The sequence below is a fragment of the Atractosteus spatula genome, chromosome 20 (assembly GCF_055471065.1).
Source record: "Atractosteus spatula isolate fAtrSpa1 chromosome 20, fAtrSpa1.hap1, whole genome shotgun sequence".
NCBI lineage: Eukaryota > Metazoa > Chordata > Actinopteri > Semionotiformes > Lepisosteidae > Atractosteus > Atractosteus spatula.
In genome coordinates, this window is record NC_142725.1 from 18465226 (window position 1) to 18475202 (window position 9977).

The window sequence follows — 9977 nt, forward strand, 5'->3', positions numbered from 1 at the left end:
TCTCACACATTCAAGCACAGATAAACAGCTGTACCCTGTGACTCAGGGCGTTTGTCATGGTTCACTGGGCAGCTCTGAGTCAGGCCCTCAGGGGCAGACACTGCTGCAGAGAGCGAGTGCTGGGCTGGGGCTCGACCCAGCCGGCCTCCAGGGATCAGAGAGGGAGATAGAGGCATGGACCTGGGGGGAGTGTTAAAAGAGTGCTCTAAATCCTACAGAAGTTAAAATTGTAAAAGCTGCCTCTTGCAGCAGGTGGCAATGTTCCTCTGTCTCTTACCTCCAGGCTTACTGGTGTTTCTGTGCACGGAGCAGGGGCGCTCTGAGTGTGACCCCAGTTCTGACTGCGTGACAGCTGAGCTGACGAGCCCCCTGGACGCGGGATACGTGCCTTCTCCTCTTCCTCTCCTCCTCCATCTTCCTCTTACGTTGCTCTGCAGCGCCTCTTGCTCACGGCTAGATCACTCAGAAACTGAGAGAGGAGCAGGCAGCTGAGGGTGCTACAGACACTTTCAACACCTACACACAAACGTATATCTTTGTGGAAGCTTATGTTTTTATTTCTTCAAAACACAATTATAAGAAAAGAAACTATATCTTTAACAAAACAACATCTACACTGGAGCAACACTGCTACATTGTGGTAACATCCGGTACTGCAGCTAGAATAGAAATGTGTCGGGCTGTGAGGTGTGACCTCTCTTCTCTCCCGTCTCTCTCTCTTTCTCTGGATCTCAGATTTGAAATTTCGGCGAGCTTTATTAGCCAAAGCAATAACATTTAGACAGCATTTACAACAAAAAGCATACTATTATTATTCCCAGTTCTATTGAGTTACCTCTCAATTCTGGCAGGAGTGGGAATTCTGGGGTTAGATTCGTTATTTTAGTGAAGAATAAAAAAATATTTAGAATATTTCTCACAGTGCAGCAGAAAGTGATTTCTGTGTCCAGGCTGTGGTCACTGAGCCTGTCCTCTCTGGGCAGCCAGGTCTGCCTGTGTCCAGTGTCTGTGTCCAGGCTGTGGATATCTGTGCTTTATCAACTACAGAAACTGTCACATGCATAGTTGTGTTGTTTACAGTATAAATGTTCCTAAATTATTCTATCTTTGACTTGCGTTTTTTTTTGACAAAGACAAACAAGGATAGACCGTTTCTAAGGTGAGAAGCTGTACGTGAAATTAGTTTCGGTTTCACAGCAGGCCAGTGTGCCCGTTCGACAGGAGCGATCGTCCTGCTGCCCTTTGTTCCTCCTTTTGTTCCCTGTCCAGAGCAGCATCCTGGTGTGTCTCCCGGGGACTTCCAACTGGATTATTCCCCGAGTCAGGATGAGCGAAGGCGAGGCGAGGGCTCGACACGGGCAACTCCCCGGCCAGACCTCACGCATTTTCGACAGGGCTCGGCGGTGAACTGCCCGATCACTCTCGGGGAGCTGCTGCGGAGGACAGACCAATGCTGTAACGGATCGAACCGGACCAGTCCAGGAATAAGGAGACAGGAATGGGCTCACAGTCCCTCTGCAGAAACGCCAGTTCTACTAACATCGCTTGTGGGGTCAGGGGTCATAGGTTAGACGTTAGAGGATGTTAGATCTCCTGTTTGTCCTGGGAGAGGCAGTAAACTCAAGTCTCCACTCGTTCAGAGAGGAATAGCAGTGTCAGCCGAGCCTGAGGACAACCTGACCTGCGGACACACCCTCACTCACTCCAGCTCAGGACTGCTCTCTGCTGCAGAGACATGAGAACAATAGGAGGAGCAGCTGCATGCTAGGAAACCAGGAAAATCTCCCGGCATAACCCTCGAGTCACCTGATCCCGCTGTCATCATGCCCCGTTCCCATGGCAATGCCTCTCTTTCACAGAGCTGTGTTTCCGAGTTTTTCTTCCCTAATCCCTGAAACACGGAGATCAAACCTGGATCTCTCCCTGCCCCTCGCGTTCTTGCTCTTCATTACAATGTCACCGTGGAAGTGATCATCCTCTCATTATTACTGCAGCATTACTGCAGGCGACAAAACAATAAATCTGCCTGTTTCGCCTCAGCTGTGACCTCTGACCTCTCAACACTGCTTCAGCAGTCAGAATTCCCTACAACTCCTCTGTCATTGCTAGCAGTAAACTACACTTGTGAGACCATAACATTTCTTTATTTGAAAATAAAATAGCTATGTAGGCACAAGAGTCTGTTCTAAACCGAAATATTATGTGAAAAGCACATAAATCGAAAAACGTGCTAATGTCTGACACCTCGTGGCAAAGAGCTGCAACTGCAGCTCCCCCAGTTCTCGCAGCTGCGGATTCTGAGGAGTATAATAATGATAGTAGTGGTTTGTTTTATATGGTGCCTTTAAAAGTAGCTTCTCAAAGCACTTTACAGTAAGAAGAAAAAATGTTAACAAGAAAAGGAGTTAACAAAATTAAAATCGCCGTAGCAGAAGACCCAGTCACCCACAGAAGGTAAACGAATCCTGGGGACAAACAAGTCTGGAGTCAGATGAGTGAGGGCTGCAAGCTGGGGAGCAGGAAGACAGCCAGACAGCTGCAGAAGTGCCAAGCCATGTAGAGCTTCACAGGAGAGCAAGAGCAGATTGAAGTTGACATGAAGCTTGATAGGAAGCCAGTGCAGGGACTCCAGGATAGGAGTAAGGAAAATTGTTTAGGTTGTCCAGAGCCATATCTGGGTTTTAAGGTACAGGGGTAGCAGCAGCTATTTTAAAGGCTGTTGATTTCACTCCAGGGCTAAAGGACTTGTTTGTTATTCTGAGGACAACAGGGCAGAGGGCAGATAAACAAGACTGAAATATAACAGCAGGAAGGGGATCCCATAAACAAGTGTTGGATTTCACACATGATACCAATTTACTAAGGCATGCAGTGTCCAGCTGAGAGAAATGAGAGAGAAGGGAACCAGCAGAACCAGTTATGCAAGGAGGAGATGTGGTCTTAACATGCATTGTGGAGAGAACATGATGCTGAAAATTGTCACTCTTGGAAGTAAAAAACTCTAACAAAGTGTTGCAAAGCTGGGATGAAGCAGGTAATGCAGTGGGCTAGTTTGGTATTAGCTGTCTATTGATGGTGGACAACAGGTATCTCGTGTTATTGTTGTTCTCAGTGATGTGGGAGAAGTAGCAGGATCTAGCAGACTCTACTGCATCCTTGCATTCGATCAAGTGCTCCTTCCAAGACTGAAGATGTTTGTTCAAGCCAGAAGAGTTTGCGGAAGGGATGTGGGAGCTGAAGCGAATTACAGCCTCTGGAACATCTGGCTTATCTGCCTCTGTGTAAATTTCAGCCTCTTCATCCAGAGGAGTGAAAGCTTCCTTGCGATCAGACACAAACCAATCAATAAACGTCTACCGAAGGAGAGAGAGGGGCAGGAGACCTGCGGATCTTTTTATGGTAAAGGTGAATTTCAAGGCTCTTGACCTTTAAACCCGGAGCTGTCCGGGTTTATGCCATCTTTCTCCATGGCGCTTGAAAGCAGCAGGAAGATTCCTGCCTGATCACCCACAGCTCAGCTCTTGATAACACCAGTGACCCACCGAGAAGAACCAGTGATAAATCTCCATGGCAGCAGCAGGCCTCCAGGTGGCGCTCTTCAGCAGGTATTTCAGGTTTGCATAGCGCTCTTGCATCAGGCAGGACCTGGGATTAATTACTTCAATCAAGCAACTGTTCCTCTCAAGTGATTAATCAGCAGCTGAGGGAGCAGAGCCCGAAGATCAGCTCCACCTGCACCCAGGTGACTCACAAAGGCTCTTCAGGAACCGCAAGCTCTGACTGAGCCTTTACGTGCAACAGCTGTTATTTTTAAAAATGAGTTGTCTTTGAAAATGACACCTAGCTATTTCTCAGTACTAAATCTCAAGCGTGTCCCTCTCCAGGAGCAGGGGATTAAAGTGGGACTCAGCTGCAGCCCGGCAGGGGAGCTGGGGTCACGCCCCCCACGGGCCAGGGGACAGCAGGAACAGGCGCCTGCTTGCAGGAGAATCAGCACAGGTGGCTCCTCATCATTTTTATGGGAAAGAGGAGGCTCTTTTGTTCAGACCGATGCCCACGGCGGAACTGGTACTGGAATCACCGCTGGTGTGTGCCAGGGCTGTGGTTGATGAAGCACTACGGATCAAGAGCAGCCCACCCGTCGCACTTCCGGACCAGCCAGCCCAAAAACCAGCCCAGTCTTGCCGGCTCTGAGAGCTGGCCTGGAGAGACAGAGAGCAGGAGGCGAGCGTGAGCAGAGGAGACCCTCTGGTCTCAGGCCGCAGGACAGACACAGCTGGGTCAGTCAGAGGACACCGCGTCTCTCTCTTGCTTCTATATCCTGGGAGTGGTCTTGCAGAGCTCTGACAGCTCATCGTGCTGGGGCTGCTCAGAGCTCAGGGGCTAATCCTGGGCTTCAAGCAGCAGGTCTGCACCATACAGGTGGAGGCAGATGGGCTGAGCCCCAGCTGAGCAGACAGGCAGGATCAGAGCTCCTGCCTGCTTTGTGTCTGGGCTGCCCCACACAGCTGTAGAGCCAACAGCTTTGAACAAACAGGGCGTAGCTGAGAGCTGGAATTACAGACAGAGTATTCTGTTCGGTAGGACACTTACACAACCCACTTCCTCAGACACAGCTCCTGTATAGCGTTCCACCCCACTGCAGTCACCTCTTTCTCATTCTGTTTGTGTTGGGGGACTCAAGCCCAACACCCCTCAAACTAGCCAGATTCTAAATCACATGGGGGGCTTGCACAACTGTACCCACCATTCGTCCTCCTGCCACCCCACCTCTGACCCCCAGGCAAATACAGGTACACACTGGGACAATTTACAGACGCCAGTGAACGTGGCCAGCATGTCTCTGGACTGCGGGAGGAGACTGCAGTCCCGGGAGAAAAGCCACATGGCCAGAGGAGAACATGCACACTCCACACAGAATGAGGCTCAGGCCATAATCAAACTCAGGAAGTGTGAGAGCAGTGCTGACCACCAGCATCCCCCTCTTTCCGAGGGCGTTCTGTCTCCTGCAGTCTAGGGCAGGAAACGGGGAGAGGAAGTTTGTAAAGACGACAAAGCTGAGGGAGACATGATTGAATGTAAGGATTGTTTACCTGAAAGAAAAGCTGTCCAGATCAGGTCATTAGATCATCAGCATCAAGCCTTCATCTTCACTAGGTTTTAAGCAGACAGACCAGAACAGGAAGGAAACAGGATCATGACTCCCATGGATAACGGGGGGTGTGGGTAGATCTGAGAGGGAGGCTCTATTGTAAGGCTTGATCCTGAAAGCTGGTCACAGTGAAGAAGAGCAGGCGGATGTTGCTGATGGGGTTTGACAAGCTGTGACAAGCACTCAGTCCCTCTTCCTGCTGTGAGTCACAGGCCCAGCGGAGCCCCACAGCCGCGCTGCTCCTGTAACTGCAGCGCACAGGCAGTGTACTGGACAGCTCTACACAGACGCTCCAGCCTTGTACTCATCAATACTCCCTTCCCCACCTGCAGGGTAGGCGAGATTGCTGGGCCTTGGCACAGCCCCGCCCTTTGACCTTTCACACTGCCACCACAACAACACAGCTGGCAGAAGGGAGCGGCAGTTTTAAGGAACATTAAACAAGACGAAAAAACAACCATTTTCTACTAGAACCTACTGGAGGTCCTGGATGTGCCGACCTCAACCAAGACCACACACAAAACTGGCACACTGACCCAAACAAGCTGTGGACACAGTGGAAGGAGATCAGAGCTTTTCTTTTCAAGAAAGGAGGCAGGAGACCAGCTAACAAGCTGGGAGCAGCTCCAAGTCTGGATTTGAAAAGGTAATGGTTCATTCTATACTGAAAGCTGAGTGGCAGAGATGTCCTAGATTGGACCTGCATGAACCCCACTCAGGCTGCCAGCAGTTTCTCCATGTGTAGGAATCTGGTTCCCAGACTCATCTGCAAATCCAACACATAAAACTGCTTTAACTCCTGCCTCTGCCCACAAACCACAGGAGAGAGAGCAGAGGTCGGAGGTCACAAGCACTAAAGCACAAGCAGACAGATGAACGTGACCCTTTCATCGTGCTGCACAGAGTCTAGATGCCGGACAGTGCTGCTGCCCTGGGATGGATTGTCTTATACAGTCAGCTAGGGAATGTGGACTTCATACAGCCTGGAGCTCAACACTGCTGAAAGGTTTGTCCGTCTGTAGCATGTTTGTACAAGTAGCTCTTACAGGTCCATAAATAACTTACAATCTCAGAACTCCTAGGTGCTTTCAGAGTCAAAGTGTTTGGAGTATGATAAAAATCTGCCTATATGAATTGCATCACATGAAAAGCTCATTTTATTTCGCAAACCTCTGGGATTTCCATGGTGCTAAATATAAGGTTTATCTGCAAGAGGCAGTGGCCTTGTTTGAGGTGCTGCCAGGGAGAATGCTGACTGAGATATTTTCCTGTGCTGGTGACAGTCATGCCCTTCCCAGACTGGGCTGGAGTCCCCTTGCCCACGCGAGGCCGGTCGGCCCGTCCGCTGTGTCCCAGGGGCGTCCAGGACACGGAGCCGACAGCACAGCCTCAGCCCTTCCTCACACAAACCGCGGAGGCGTTGAGCTCCATGATGACCAGAGCATGGAGAGATTTCAGGACTGGAAAAGTTCCCAGTTTTTATTGTTCCAGAAGCTTCAGAGTCTATCAGACACTGGGCTTTGAAAGTGCACATCTTCAGTGAAGAAATAAAACCTGTTGGAGATGAAAGCAGGGGCAGGAATTCGTAGGTTTAGCACCTATTTGCAGAGCTAAAGCCAAATAATCCACAACCATCCCAACTATTTTAAGTATGTGAAAGGCTGTTCCAGGGATCTTTGTTCCACCCTTAACTGACCCGTCTGCAGCTTAATGGGTTCAGTCCAATTATCTGAGCTCTCTGTCCAGAAGCTCACTTTGCTGTGTTAGGAGCTATAGTCCTACAGTAAGAGCTGCAGCTGTACTGTACCTGCAATGAAGTGACCACAGTCCTGTTGAACAGGACAGAAGATCCGTTAACAGTTGTGCACAGAGGTTACCATGTCTCCAGGGAGCTCTGAGCTCACAGCTCCAGCATCAGAGCAAGCACACCTGCAGAGGGTGTGCTGCACAGTCCTGTTCCTCCATTTCACACTTGAACCCCATCAAGTCTGACAAACTACCCACCAGTCCAACACCTGGGATACCCTTCTGACAGATCTAAGATTTATTTATTTATTTTCCTCTTGTAGGCCAGCCCCCAATACGTACTAATGAACCCTCACTCTCCCACCTTCAAGACTGAAGCATAGACAATCACTGAAACCCTTATCCTCCCAGTTCTTAAAAGCCTCTTAATTAACCCAGAGGAGTGGCTAATTCCACACAGAACCTATCCTGACAGCACCTTTCTTTCATGTGGAATTTCATTCCCTCTGAGTGCTAATTAGTCAATCGTACCAGCTGCCTGATCCTGCAGGTGCTTTTCCATGAGGAGGTGGCTCTCTCACAGTGCCAGCTCACTACCTCACAGATGGATGATTGTTCTGAGCTCCATTTTGCTTTCCTGTGCAGTTTCTGTGACCCTCCACTTAACGTCCAGCAAGTCACTGTTTTATTCTGATACCCTATTATATTTTACAATGGAAGGAAGGGCTTTTGATAAAATGCTCTATCAGTCAGTGTCACCTGAAGCAGCTATAATCACCTCTGTTTTAATAGGGGCCTGCTTGAGTCTGTTCTTTGCTCAGGGAAGAGCAGTCAGCTCAGCCAGAGAGAAGCCGCCTCCTGAGACATGGATCTGGGTAAAGCAGTATTGCCATTGTCCCTCTGCAGAACAGCTCCACCTGTGGACACACTGGGGAAAGCAGAAGAGATGTGCATGAGGGTCTGAAGGGTCCAGTTAGCAGACCTCCTGCACGCTGCTCAGTGTCCTGGTGATTGCTGATCAGACCAAACCCATTGCACAAGCACACACTTGCACAGTCATGCACACACCCACAATTACATACACATGTATGCATGAGCAACACACCCACACAGAAACAAATGTGCATGCACACAGTCACACAGAATCACATGCTGTGGAGATCAAAGCTGTCTATTGGTAAACAGAGCAATATGAGCCAGGACAGATTTTACAGGAGCAAATAAACCTGAAAGAATGTGATGTCTAAACTACTAGACCTTTTTATATCAGATTCAAAAGATAATCACCAACTATTAGATATGTCCAAGTAATGAGTAATAAGGCCAGGAATCTGAAAGCACAGGGACATTGAGGTACAGTTGCACTGGGCTCCTGATTTCTGTGACTGCTGTCCAGCAGAGTCTAGAGGTCACTCCAGCCCTGGCCAGTGCCCTTGCTGGACACATCGTCGCCCAGCAGAGGGCCTGAATCGAGCTGTCCCAGCTCCCCTTTCTCAGAGCTCGCAGGCTGCAGGGCTGGCTTCCCTCCTCTGAGGTCGCATTTCTGCTGCAGTGGCTGCGGCTGACAGGTGCGATTCTATGCAGCGATAAAGGATTCCATTGTTTGATTGTGAACCTACTGATTAAAAGAGACTGCAGTTCCCACAGTCACGAGCGATGGGTGGGTTCAGAGCGGTGAGCTGCTCAGGGCAGAGTCGGCCCTTATTTTGAAAGCTCTGTGTTGACAGGTATGCAGAGCAGTCAGATTAGAGATTGAAACGTTAAAACGAGTCACACAAGAGGGCTCACTGTGTCCTGTGTGACTGTGATGGTGATGTCACTCCTGGGCTCTAAGCTTTGGCCCTGGTTTAACCCGGGTGTGGCCCCTGTGTGGCTCTGGTTTAATCCAGGTATGGCCCCCGTGTGGCAATGGTTTAACCCTGGTCCGCCTCTCATGGCCCCAGGCCTCAGAGGTGCCCTGTGAGCAGCAGCCTGAATCCAGGAGCCCGATGGCTGGTGTTGTGCTGGTCCTGAGCTGGGACAGACCCTGACCCTCAGGCTTGGGGTTCAGGTTCACAACAGGGGCCAGGGGTCTCCCCAGGGCCACAGAGGCGTCGATCAACACTTGTCCAGCGCACTGTTAAAATCCTTATCTCTGGTTGTGAACAGTGATGTCCAGTCAATCCAGGCTAATTCCCCAAAACAGCTTTTGATTCTAATTTGTTGTTGCAAACATCCCGACTTAAAACAAGAGATTTCTTCAAACCGCAGATAAAGGTGCGAACGGTGAGATCTCAGCGCCGGAAGGGGGTGTGGCCCAGCTCGGCGGGAGAGGGTGTACCCTACTTCTTTCCCTGCATTCCTCTGGTGGTTTTGTAGGATTTGGCAACTCTGAAGTAAAACAGGTAACAGCTTCTGCTTCAAGATCAAATTCTTGATACCGGGCGTGTTCGGTCAAGGTGCCTCCCTGCCCCGTGCAGCCCGGAGCTCTGCAGCTCCTGCCAGGCGAGAGCAGACAGGGGGCGCTGTGCCCCGTTCTCACGGGCGACTTTCTGCTGCTGAGCCAAAAGATGTTGGACGGTTCTCTTTGTTCACGTGTTGAGCAACTGCTCACTCTCCCACACCCCAGCACTTCGCCCTGCAGCTTGCCAGGCTGTGACTCACCTCAGGGGAACGCTGCTTCACTGTTCAGAGGCTTTGCTGAAAAACCAGAAACTGTACCTGTGTGTCTGGTGAGAAGCACACAGGTCTAAACACAAACAGGCTATCGCCACTGTGGTCACACAGCCTGAGAAAGGGGACAGACTATCACCAGTGTGGTCATATAGTGGCCTAGTAAGGGTGGGCAGAGAGTGGGCTGAGCTGCAGTCGAGCCTGATGCAGAGAAAGAAGAAGCCGGCAAGTCCAGTGAAAGCCAGTGCTGTAAAGCCCCTGACGTCTGGTGTGTAACCCGTCACACTGGAAGAGTGCACTGAAGCTGCACAACACACCATGTTGTATATCCAAATGTAACACATTCGTTATTGATGCCGAAAAAGTGCTCCAGAATAACTGAAAACAAACACTTGCAACCTCAATCAAGAGGAAGGTTTTTGCATAA